The following is a 14,263-nucleotide window of genomic DNA, read 5'->3' as shown; positions in this document are numbered from 1 at the left end:
CACCTTTAACCACTACAGAGAACCACAGAGAATGCCTGGAAACATATTGTCTTTGATCCAAGCTTTGGAAAAATCTATAAAAAATAAAAAAGGAAGAAGAAAAGGAGAAAAAATATACAGCAGTTCAAAGCCACAGTATGTATTTTTTAGCAATGAATAACATGTTCTGAAGTATGGTGTTAACTTTCTGTTGATACTTTGCAACTACATAGCATCAGCCAACTTTTCTTTTTTTTTTTAAAACCTTTTTTGTGGAAAGTCAAACCCCGAAACAGGACTATGAATGCATGTATTAATCACAGGCTTCTGAGAATGTGTTGTTTAGTTTTTAGACTATTTTAACATTTTTTGACAGTAGTCCATTGAGGTTCATTTGGTCTTATGATAATTTATGTTATTAGGTTCTTTTTTCAGACCAAGAGCTTGTTTTCATACCTGACAGTTTTGACTGGTCACTCTCAGTCTTCCTCAGAGTGGTCACGTGCTGTTACTGTGACGTGTCTGGTCAGCTGATTTAAACAGTTTTTGGTGTTGTCTTCATTCCAGTGGAGGCAGGACGACAGCGCCATCTGTAGTCCGACTTCATCAAGACAGTATCCCAGGTGTGTGAGAGTAAAAAAGCCCCCTCGTCCCGGTTTATAGTCCCATGGGCACGTTTCCATATTTCAATTCAATTTTTAATCCAGTGACAGTATTTTTCCACCAGTAGGAAGACAGCACCAAAAACTGTTTAAATCAGCTGAGCGGACACGTCACAGCAACATCACGTGACCACTCTGAGGAAGACCTCAAGTGAGCAGCTGAAACTGTCAGGTGCGAAAACAAACTCTTAGAAAAAAGAACCCAATAAAATATTTTTTCACAGTGTTTGCTAATGTTTGTATTGTGTCACCATTATAACATTCTTCCATAGACATACATGTGGAACACCCGCAGCATGATGTCACTGCTGCAGACAACTGAATCCCGTTCCTTTAATATGTTTAATATGTATGTATGTAATATGTTATGGTAAGATGTGTTTTAAAAATCTGCAAAATATCAACAACAATCAAGAAAACACTGGTTAATGTTCCTCTTGAGAACATTTTCTTACACCTAAAGTTGCATTGCGTAACTTTTCGGGTTGAGGGTCCACCACCTGCTTGTCTCCAAGGACAGTGGTCTGAAATGTTTCACAGTGTAGCATTAAACTTATCCATCTACCTTTCATTCATTTCTGAGCGTTTTTATTGTTCAAAGATCATGAACACCTACAGTCTGTGTGCCGTCCTTTGCACAGATCTGACTGGTACCTTGGTCTGGTGGCATCACCTGCTTGTTTCTATGGAAACACTTAGACTTCTGTAAACTTTATTGATCCACAAGGGAAATTACTTGGACAGAGGAGCTCACATATCACATTATGTTATATACATTCCAAGCCAAGCAATTACATTGTCATGGAGACAGAAATGTAGGTCGATCCTCCACCAGAAAGTGCACCTTTAATCTTACTGAGTCAAAGCCTAAATTCGTTACCACATTAAAACAGTCTTCCTTTTCCTGGAACCACTTTGGCCGTGTCATGATAAAGCAGAATTTCTTCATATTTATGTGTTTTTATTTGACTTTGGAGAGCTGATGGTCGTAAGGACTTGAATGGCAGAAAGAAGATAAACAATTCGGGAAACATCTGGTGGATCGTGATTGATTCCTTGGATCAGCATAACCATAATGAGATCCCCCGCATCTCCCGTTTGATTGATTTTAAACAACACCGTCAAGTGCCTCTTTTGGAGCCAGTGTTAATTTAAAACAGATGGCTTCACCTTTTTTGGCAACCATTCTAGAGCAGACAGTGCCATTAGAAATAAAGCTACTGTTTATATACATTATAGTGGTCCACCGGGAGAGCCTTGTCCTCCCAAAGACCCATTGATTACTTGTCAAACGTCAGCAGATAGAGCTGCACCGGTCTGGAGGTCATCCCATCTCAAACGCCTCATTGGACCGAGACCTAACTTAATACCACTATTATATGATGTTTCAAACTCCTGTACTATATGACCATTATAACCAGCATTTTGTGTGTTCAAATCTACTCAAAAATCTACTCTCAAATCACTTTTTTAGTATAGCAGGTTTTCTTTTGTATTGTATAACCTGCTGACAAGGTAGTGCTTGGTTTAATTTAGGCATAAACTAAATTTGTCTTGCCCCAGTACAGAAATATTGTATGAACAGGTCTTGAGGTGAAAATTGTCCAATAGTCAAAGAGCTGTGGAAAGCTCTTATAATTAGGAGAATAATTAGGATGCTCAGAAGGCATAAGGTAAATGAGGAAAACCTTTGGACCAAACTGCTTAAAATTAATTACTTCTGTTTTTAAGAAAGTAAAAATCTGGTATTTATGGACAGAATTTCTAGGCCCAGTCAGGGGCCGGAGGGGGTCCGGTTTGGGAACCACAGGATTTCATCTCTGCTGTTTGCAGACGGTGTTGTCTTGTTGGCTCCATCGAACCAGGACCTGCAATGTGCACTGGGGCAGTTTGCAGCAGAGTGTGAAGCTGCTGGGGATGAAGATCAGCTCTTCCAAGTCCAAGACCATGGTTCTCGACCGGAAAAAGGTGGCTTGCCCTCTCCGGGTGGGTGGGGAGTCTTTGCCTCAAGTGGAGGAGTTCAAGTATCTCGAGGTCTTGTTCACGAGTGAGGGCAGGATGGAACGTGAGATTGACAGGCGGATCGGTGCAGCGTCTGCGGTGATGCGGTCGCTGTATCAGACCGTTGTGGTGAAGAGGGAGCTGAGTCGAAAGGCGAAGCTCTCAATTTACCAGTCAGTCTTCGTTCCTACTCTCACCTATGGTCATGAGCTCTGGGTAGTGACCGAAAGGACAAGATCGCGGATACAAGCGCTCGAAATGAGTTTCCTCCGCAGGGTGGCTGGGCACTCCCTTAGAGATAGGGTGAGGAGCTCAGTCACACGGGAGGAGCTCGGAGTAGAGCCGCTGCTCCTCCACGTCGAGATGAGCCAGCTGAGGTGGCTCGGGCATCTGTTCCGGATGCCTCCTGGACGCCTCCCTCGAGAGGTGTTCTGGGCATGTCCCACCGGGAGGAGGCCCCGGGGAAGACCCAGGACATACTGGAGGGACTATGTCTCTCGGCTGGCCTGGGAACGCCTCGGGGTTCCCCCGGAGGAGCTGGAGGACGTGTCTGGGGTGAAGGAAGTCTGGGAGTCCCTGCTAAGACCTGGCCCCAGATAAGCGGACGAAAATGGATGGATGGAAAATCTGGTATACAGTGCCTTGAACCAAAATTCTAATCAATATAAAGAAAAACTCAGTAAAGCCAGCAATTACTTAAACAGGCACAGATCAAATGGATGTAGCCACAGGTAGGTTTTTTGTTTTTTTAAAGAACACATGTATGCTTGAATTTGCTATATAGTTGTAATCTATGACATCCGTGGATCAATATGAAAATGAATGTTATCATTTGCACATTTTACATCGCAATATTCAGCTAAAATAACATAATAAAATAAGTCTGCTGATTTCCATGTTTAAAAAATGGTGTGCCCAGTGGTTGTCATAAATGTCATCACATCAAAGAGCAGATCAAAGAGCAGGTATCTTAATGCGATAGTTAGCTGCAGATCATCCAGATTTATTATTATTATTATTTTTTTTTTTTTTTGCAGCTGAATCCTTGGTTTATTACCAATTAAGAAAATAAAATTGGAGAACAAAGAAAGTACAGAGCAGTGGCTGCATGCCAGTGGCAGTGAAAACGAGGACTGATCAGCAATGTGGCGTCTTGAAAATAAGCCATTAAAGATTTCTCAAACATGAGCAAATCACTCCAAATACAACTTTGGGTGAGTAAATGATGAGATAAAACAACTATAGCATGGTTAAAAGCTTAAAAAAAAAAAAAAAAAAAAGCATAACAGTCTGCTTTAAAGTAGCATATCCACATCAACATAATGGCCCACCTGCATTCTTATGATACGTTTGTTACTTGAGATTTGAAAATACTGTTCAATGGTGTGTGGTTCATGTTTTTGCTAATTGGCAGGTATATCACCATCAAAGAGGAGCTACACCCCCGCCTGACTGAAAGAGCAGCTAATGACTGTGCTAAAATATGCCAAAAGGTTTATATACAAAGAGATTTTCACAGAACTAGAATAATTTTGTGTGAAGTCTTCAGTCACAGCAAAACCTAAAAGAATAACTAAAGAATCAAGTCTTTAAACATTCACTTCTGTGGCGTAATTATTGCTAATTAAGTCATGAGGGAAAAACACTTTGAACATCTTACATAAAAGTCTATCTGCTATTAGCAAACACACTGATACAGGCAGTTGAGCAGTCAGCAAGGGGCCCCACAGCCCTGCAGGCTCTCCCTGTGGGTGTCATATGTTTCACTTACATTCTAAATGATCTTATTGATGAGGGTGGTTGATGGAGATGTATACAGGCCTCTCAATATAATTACTTATAATAACATATTGTTCATTATATGATTGATAGATAGATTAGAGAGATCAAATCAAACAGAAAAAAACACACACCAGTATCTCCAGAGGTGCAAATGTAAGAAGCAGTAACTTAAAAAATAAATAAATTAAAAAAAAGAACCTGATGAAAGCTTTTTACTGAAACTTAATCTCAGAATAATAAAACAAGTTTTGGACATCAGCCATCTGAGTGTGCTTTTTAAAAAATATTTTCTTTTCATTTTTGAAGCTATATTAGATAAACAATATTTTTTCAGACTCAGTAAGTATGATAACATTTTGGATTCGTCAAGTAGTTCACATTGAATTATATAGATTCTAGAACTAAACACTATAAAACTAAATATTATAATTTTTTATATCAAAAGCAGCGCTGCGGACCATTGTTTTTTGTTTTGATAAATAACTTTACGTGTTGACTACGTGGGCTACGTGGCAGAGGAGGATTATGGTGAACTTTACAAACTATTAGGGCGATTAAACTATTTGTTTGGATGTTTACCTTGACACACACTTCACACTGGAGAATCCACATTTACAATTTGGGAACTGCACTTTCACCAGGAAGGAGGAGGAGGTGGATTTTGGTGTTTTGGAGTTTGGATCATATTATTTGTTTGGCTTCAACTTTATGCGGGCACTCCAGACTGGATGTGGATTTATTATTACGCACAACAATTCGACTTTGAGACGCTGTAAAAGCCACGCACTTGATGCGTTTTCAAGTGGACACAAATTGAATCTCTGGACACTGTCCTCAGCTCTTCTGTTTTAAGATGACACACTGCACTTTGTTTGACCACATGCGGCCTATTTTAAAACCTGAGTGTTCTATGTGCCATCCATTTGACCTGTACTGTGTGCACCTGCTCTGCTGTACGGTGCCCAGCCCTACGTGAACACATGACGCTCTATCATGTGCGCTTAAACCCAACTTATGTTTGTGTGTTAAATCATCTGCATCTCCTTAAACCTCCTCTGAAGAGCGTCTGCGTGACCAATGTGCACCTCCAAAATTTTGTAAACTGACAAAGACAGCAGGGGAAAGTGACACAGACAATTGGTCCTCTACATCCGCTCTACATACATTTCCAGTACTCTGCTTTCCAGCTTCATTTTGTAAACACGAATGCCATTTTTAAATCCTAGCCTCCTAGCGCTGGGGTGGTGAATTACGTTGCAGCACATAGACCTCGACACAGATCCATAAATAAAAAACAACGGCGGCATTGTGCGTTGAGTCAACGCAGAACTAATTCAGCCTTTACTCTGCCATGACACTCTGCACGGAACGTTAACACCCAGGTTACTTTACTAGGTTACTAACTTGGCTAGTTAAGCCACATTCATAAAGAGCTAAGTCTAGAGATGAACACAACAAAGTGTATGTCTTTTTAAAATAAAATACCTAACATCAGAATTGGCTTTACCTCTATGTGTGCCATGTGTGTGCAAATGCGCTCTTTCAGTGTGGTGTTACAGGGAGGGAGAGGGTTGTGTTGGATGGTTGAGTATGTGTGCTGGAGGTGCAACAGGAGTCATGGTTCATCAACAGCCTAATTTTGGAGGTCAAGGTCTGAAAATTTTGGGAACTCCTGCACTAGAAGAGAGTTCATTGGTATTATCCCACTTCAGGGTTACTTAGTCAGTAGTATAAAGTGGTTTCAGTATTACTTTTCTATGGCAGTATATCATACTTTAAAAATTGTTATTGTGTTTTTTGGCCCAGATATTTTTACTAAGAAACATGAGTCCCAAAGGCATTGTTTCCCTACAGCCAAGACCTGATTGATCCACAAAACATGGTAAATGTTTTAAGACTCATCTATTCTGAGAACCAAAGGGCAAACTGTCTGCAGAGGTGTGTTTGAGGGCAGTACGAGGACAGATTCTACTAAGAGCACAAAACACAAAAATCTGCCCTCAAAGTTAAGAATAATACATCTGTGAGTACTTTACGTAAGTACTATTTGAGTTTGACCTGAGTTTAATGTTTTACTCAAACATGAATGATTTACACAACTCCAAATAAACTAAAAATAATGATGAATAAACTATAATGATGGAAACAACTTGAACCATGGTCAAAAGCTTTTAAAAACAAAAAATTAGCATTTCCTTTAATTATTACTCTGTCAATTGTGAGAGCTATATTTTGCCTGGAAATGATTCACTTTCACACCAGTAATCTGAGAGTTCCTCCGACAAGAGTCTTCTTTTTTCACATCTGCCATCTACTGGAGAAAAAAAGGAGATAATCTTGCAGATGGTAGAAGGTTGCACTATATGAAAGTTCATCACATGTTTGTCTGCATGTAGATGTTATTGCTTTGCCTGAAATCTTCCACTGTATGGGACTAAGCACCTGCATTGGTATTCAGTTCATTACGAATGTTTTTATTGCTGAAACATACCTCAAAACATGCAATCATACTATGGGCTCACCTCCTCACAGATCTGACATTGTGTAATTTGGCGTTGGCCATCACCTCCTTGTTTCCACGGAGATAGGTACAATTTAATAACATACTAAACAAGGCAAGGCCAGTTTAATTGTATAGCAATATTAATACACAGTAATTCAGAGTGCTTAAAGAATAAGAAATACGTCAAAATCAAATACAAACAAATACAAAACATAAATAATCATAAAATGAAAAAGAGGAAAGACATTAAATGAGAAAGAAGAGTGCAGAAAGAAAACCTTTCAGTCATATGCACATCTAAACAAACCATTTTGAGCCTGGATTTAAACAGTCAAACTAGAGGTCTGTCTCACAACTTCAGGAAGACTGTTCCAGGTTTTAGCTGAATAAAACTGAAATGCTGACTCCCTGTGTTTAGTCCTGACTCTGGGCACTAACAGGAGGCCAGTCCCTGAGGTCCTCAGAGTGAGATATATGACATATGACACTAACATGTCACAGATGCACTTTGGTGCTAGGTCATGAAGAGACTTGTACACAAGCAGAGCTGCTTTAAAGTCTATTCTCTGAGCCACAGGAAGCCAGTGCAGAGACCTGAGCACAGGACGCATGTGCGCATCCATCCTGGTTCGCATCAGGACCCCAGCTATAGCATTCTGGATGTTCTGCAGCGTCTCACAGCTCGTTTAGAGTCTCTCCAAGTCTGCTTTAGACAGTATATCTTTAGTTTTTGTATGTTTTTAGATGGTTAAAGGCTGCAGATGTTATTGTTTTGATGTGGCTGTTAAAGTTCAAGTCTACACTATGGAACATTCTAGGCAAAATGATCAAATCTCTATGGAAACATGCAAGTGGTAGAAAAGTTACATAGTGCACCATTAAAGGATGGGTCACATGCAAAAAGACAAATTTCCCTTCTGGGACAATAAAGTGTTGTCCCAGTAAAGAAGTTACAGGTCATGTCTGTGGAGAGACAACCACAATGTACATTCTTCAATGTATTTTAGCAATAAAAATAGCTGGATCTTAATGTATAAGTATATATAAACGCTAAGCATAACACCATACTGTCCAACATTGCAGGAAAAGGTTAACATCACCATGGAAACAAGCAGTGCACCTTTACATCAGATCTGCTCATTCATTCAGACTTATTTGGCCCACAATCAAAACCTGCTTTAGCTTCTGCTCATACAAACCATACTGAACCAGAAATAGTCCCATCCCAAAACAGTCTGAGCTTCAGTCTGCTAGAAAATCACGCTGAAGTATGGGGTAAATGTGGAGCACAACTTTTCATGTGCGCCCTGATGACGCCGAGGCCTCTTCACCTGATGAGCTGCTATATTAAATGACCCTGAAGGACACAGGACCCCATAGCTCAGACGACATGTGCTGCCTGTGCTTAGAGGCTGACCTCACGTGACACTGACCAGTCATGTTACTGCACTGCCACTACAGGGGGGATCCACAGACATGGCAGCCCATTAATAGTGATACTTCGTGGGGGTGTTCTACATGTATATCTATGGTGGAATGTTCAGCAGCTATTGTGGAGACACAATGCACACAGGAGCAAAACGTTTTAAGATAAAAACTAAAAAAAATTATAGGAATCTGATTTAAAGAATGCATTTTTATTACTGCTGCTAATAGTTGGTCAGACTTTTTTAAATTATTATTTATTTATAGTTACTGCAGTGCTTCGAGATGATGTTTGTTGTGAGATTTGTTGTGTCTGTGCACATGGAATAGAGAGAAATTTAATTTCGATTGCTTTGTACATCTAGTACATGTGAAGAAATTGACAATAAACCTATCTTTGAACTCTGAACTAATGCTTGCTCGCTTGTGACTGTAATTTTATGTGTGAGAGATTTGTTTAACTTGTTTATTGACTTGTTTATCACAAATCATCTCACCTTATACTTCAACTATAGTCAGCTCTTTCTTGTCAGTTAGTGTTAAAAGCAAAGCAAAGATTAAAGCTAGACAGAGTAATACCTCAGTTAGCACACCCCCAGGGAATGTTGATGAAATCAGCTGCAAAGTATTAATACCAGAAATGTTGGATAATACGTTGCATTATCAGTGGTAAGTAGAGGTGAGCTGTGTATTGGTTTTGAAGATATGCATAATTACAATATCAAAAAGATCAGATAAAAAGCACACACACACACACACAATATAATACTACAAGTTTTAAGCTATAGACACATTTTGGCTGGAATTAACTTTGTCAATATCATCTACCCATCGCTTTTAAGCATATATTTTGAGATCAGTGGAGACAAAAAAAATGATATGAAAGAACACACATTTCACTCTTTTCCTACCAGTGTTAAAGGGCCCATATGGTCTATTTTCTGATTCATGTGACAATTTGATTTCCTGATTTAAAACATATCTAGAGTTGTGTTTTGTGTTTTTCCCACATTTAACACACAAACCCTCTATATGTATAGCCAGGCTGGTGCCATCTAGTGCCTCCACTCAATTTCATTTCTCTCCAGTGACTAGGTCAGGAATCAGAATACACAAGAACCCTGGAAGTTGTAGACTGCACACCGGCCAATCAGCGAAGAGCTGTGAAGTCATGACGTCAAACTCAAGCGCCTGTCTGGGTCCCTATTTGTTATACAGCACAACAGTAAACAAAGCGGTTGAGATGGATGTAGACAAAGCCATACATTCGGTGTTGGCAACGATTCCCGAGATCGAGGATTTAAAGCTGGAACAAAGAGAATGTTTGGTGAATTTTATCAAAGGGAAAGACATTATTGCCCTTTTTCCTACAGGATTAGGGAAAAAACTTAATATACCAGTCAGTCCTGTTAGTGGTGCATTACATACGTCACGACCAAATAGCAGCGACTGGTTAAATTATAAAAGAACACGCCTACCGTCGAGTGAACGAATCCTAATGCTGCGAGAATAGACGTTTCCAAACCAGCTAATGATTCAGGCCAGTATATTTAGACTGAGGTCTTCTCTCAAGCAGAAAATACTCTGTTCTACCTTGTGATGTCATTTGGCAATACAGGAAGTGCTCCACTGTGTTTTTAAACTCCATACATAAACTCCATACATAAACTCCATTCACTAGAATCACTTGGATAATTTCAGCCCTGTAATTGCTAATCTCTACTGAATTATTAAATTTTAAAAAGTAGCTTGAAACTTGAAGCTAAATTGAAAATCGCTTCATGACATCACAAGGTGTAAGAGAGCTTTTGAGCTTTAGAGATTTGGCCTAATAAAAAAGGATTATTTAGACATGTGTGAATGAAGCAAAACACATGTTTTTGATGAGGTAACAGCATTATAAACATGGCTTAAATGTGCACTATGTAACCTTTTGGTCTGTCTCTTGCTTGTTTCTATACCTTGTTTCTATTCATACCAGCTTGTCAAAGCCTGGTCCTGTCAGATCTCAGAAGCTCAGCAGGGCCGGGCCTGGTGCTTGGATGGGAGACTGGTGGGAAAATCAGGTGCCACAGGGGGGCACCAGTCACAGAAACTGTCGTTGTGTCCTTAGGCAAGACACTTCACCCACATTGCATAGTGTGAAAGTGGTGTGTGCGTGAGTGATGGTGGTGGTCAGAGGGGTCAATGGTGGAGATTGGCAGCCTCACTTCCGACAGTCTGCCCCAGAGCAGCTGTGGCTACAATAGTAGCTTACCATAGACTATGGAGTGAATTAATAATAAACTGTAAAGCGTCTTTGAGTGTCCAGAAAAGCGCTGTATAAAACTGATTCATTATTATTATTATTATTATTATTATTATTATTATTATTATTATTATTATCTGTGGACATGTCATTGCTCCACCTGAAATGTTCCACAATATGACATTAAACAGCTCTTTGTTGTATTTATTCAGTTACAGGTGGTTTTATAGCTCAAAAAACATATATTCTGACTGTGAGCAGGGTAGCCTCTCCACAGATCTGAACTGTAACTTGGTCTGGTTTGGTCTCTCTCTGGTTTATGTGAAAGATTCCAAACACAGCAATAACCTCTTCTTTGAGAAAATAATTTACACCCATAAGTCACACAATGCTCTTCCATTTCCATTTTGAGTAATAATAGTTAATAACAGTTTAGAAGAAATTCCAACAGTAAGATTTTCACTCTTCACTTTAAAGGTTCACGGGAAAAATAACAGTTTACAGACGATTTGTTGCTTAATTAAGAAAATGACAGCGTCGCAGACTTCAAGGCCACCTCTGAAAACAGGTAATCTTCTTTTAATTAGCAGTGTGAGCATCTCCGCAAGAAAGAACATAATGATTTCAAATGTTACTTTAGACCATTTGAATCACACCAATGCTGAATAATTTATGTAGAACTTTAATGTATCAGGCACACAGCAGAGATTTGGTAATACGACCAAGTCTACAAGATGTCTTTGCAGGATCTCCTCTCACTTTTTCACTTTGAGTTGTTATGCAAGTACTCCTCTCATTCACAATTCATACTCATCACTCGCACACCCACTCGCCCAAGCCCCTCTCCACGCCACAGTGTACGTGCCTCTCCAAATCCTCATTATGATTTGATTTCCACAACGCAAAATACTCTACATTATGGCATTTCACACTTAGTTAATGGTTAGCGGCCCCAGTACATGAGGAACTTTGTGTCACTTTGGAGGCAGCTTGTCATTTATTCAGATTTGTGCTTTTTAGGATGTTTTTCTGCCATTCTCTGCTCCAAATGTTGCTGCTTTAAATGCATGGCAACACGTGGGGAAGTGGCAAGAGCAGAAATAATTTGACGTATTTTTCATAAGGGAAAATGTAAAATGTGCTGTGGGTTTACCAAAATACTATGAAGTATTTTGCAGTGACATCAGGCTGGGGAGGAGAGTATGCAGCAAGTATGTTTATGGAGGAAAGCAAAATGGATTTAATTAATAGATTTTCAGGAACTTGCGAGCAATACAAGCATTCATGGTTCTTTAACAGTACAAAATCATTTCACCTGTTGTAGTTTCAGTGAAGTTAGTTCATTATAATCAGATTTTGTTAAAACAAGGCTCAGATTTAAGCTAACAAAGCCCTGATGAAGACCAGGTTGGGTGAAACATGTTGGCTTTGGCCATTTAAATAAATAAAGACCTTTTAACTATATTTTTCCTTGTGCGATTCTTACTTCTTTGGAGTGCCTGGAGTCCCTTGTGTTTTAACGCTCAGATTTAAGTTGAACTTGAGTAACAAAGCTTCAGACAGAGCAGTGCCTCTTGTTAGTTCCTTCACCAAGGATGACTTCAGCTGCAAAGAATCAATGAGGTACGTGCGTTGTGAACAAAAATGTTTGACACACTCCGGCCTTGAATGCAGCAAGGATACTGAAACATGCATGAATCACTCCAACTATAACTCCAAATAAGCTATAATGATGGAAACATCTTGAACCATGGTCAAAAGCTCTTAAAAACATGAATTTACCATAACATGTCTCTTTTAACTATTACTCAGTCAATTTTGAGAGTTCATTTTTGCCTTGATATTGTCAACTTTCACACCAGTAATCTGAGAGTTCCTACAACAAGAGTTTTCTTTTGAGAGCAGGAACATAGTGTTGCTTGGGGAGCTCATCTAAAAGAACAAAATATCCCTGTGCAAACACCAACACAGCCTCACAACTTCTGCACAACCAGCACTGATATTCACACTTGTATAGAAGTGTGCATCAAAGTTTTCATTGTGGTTTTATTGCTATAATGCAGTCTTTCTCTAACTTTCATTCGAGATGCTACAGATACTCCCAGACCTTCCAGAGGAAATACTTTGAGGGAATGAATACAAGAGACGACTGGATTGTGTGAATTGAACTGTTTTTGTTTTGTTTTTTGTTTTTTTTCTGTATCGATGGAGACTGTGCAAGAGGCTAAGGAGCTAGTGAGATGCTGCAGGCTTTTTACACCATATGTGACAGCAAATGACCTTTCAGAGGAAACAGTTTAAGGCAATGAACCATTTCATCACCAACTGAACAAGGCTTTTCTTGTTGTGTTCTTCTGGCACCCCCTGGAGGCTGCTCTGACGCTGCAGCCCACAGAGGAGGGACACTTTTTGCCCTCACACAGATCTGCGGACCCTCCCTGACCAGTCCTCGTGTTTAACTGCACTGAGACCTTTGACTGAGACACAAAGGCGACTGAGAAGCACAGTCTCTCTCTCTCATAATGTGAAAGTATAGTCAGTATTCACAGTACATTACTCTGGATCATGCAGTGGAAATGTGACAAATTACTTTATTTTATTTCAAGTATTCAGTTTTCTGCAACAAAATGTGACTTTTCACTGTTCACATCACCGCTGTATATGAAAAATATTACAAATTAAATCAAAATATCACGGTGGGGGAAATCTAAAGGAACCATTCGATTTCACAGCAATCCCAAAGACAGAATAGAAATAGAACATGGACACTGTGAAGAGAAAGTGATTTAGTCAGAATAACAACAGATCTATTCCCTCATTGATGTACTTGGAGGGAGAGTCAAAGGGACAGTACCAGTGAGGGCGTCTGACTCACCTGGATAACCTGCCAAACAACAACTGGCCCAGAGATCAATTTCACCACCTCCAACCAACCACTGAGGCTACAGCACTAACAACTCACCTGCAATAACCCAAGACACATACAATCTTTTCTTTTAACAGGAACACTGCTGATCTAAACAGACTTGAGTTTTTGTTTTGTTCTATTTACACATTGATTAACACCCACAACATGGATATTTAGGTTCTTCTCTCAAACAGAAAACACTCTGTTCCACCTTGTCATGTCATGTTGTAATACAGGAAGTGCTCCACTGTGTCTTTAAACTCCCTCCACATACATACACCTTCCTGGGAATTATTTGATTAATTTCAGCCCTGGAATTGCCAACGTTAACTGGAAAACAACCATTACATGACATCACAAGGTGGAACAGAGCATTGTGAGCTTTGGAGATGTAGACAGACTAATAATGCAGGATTACTCAAACATGTGTGACTAAAACAAAACACAACTCCATTTATGTTTTTGATGAGGTAACAGCTTTCTAAAGGTCACCACACACTGCAGGATTTTTCGCTCTTGAACGATTTTTAAACGTGCGACAAAAAGCGCACACCGCAGACATGAGGAGAATCTTATGAGACTTAAAATCTCCGATCGCAAAGACTGCAGCGAGATATCACTCACTGTGGACCCTAAATTAAGAGACTATTTACTGTCTAGAGTAAAACGACTTGCTTTTTAAGTGTTCAAAAGATCAGAGTACTGCACTTCTAGTTTAGATACAAGTCAAAACTGTGTTATAATTATTTGTGAAA

The sequence above is a fragment of the Boleophthalmus pectinirostris genome, unplaced genomic scaffold, assembly GCF_026225935.1.
Source record: "Boleophthalmus pectinirostris isolate CB_2022bp ecotype Guang Dong unplaced genomic scaffold, ASM2622593v1 HiC_scaffold_22, whole genome shotgun sequence".
Lineage (NCBI taxonomy): Eukaryota > Metazoa > Chordata > Actinopteri > Gobiiformes > Gobiidae > Boleophthalmus > Boleophthalmus pectinirostris.
Note: the sequence above shows the minus strand (reverse complement) of the source record.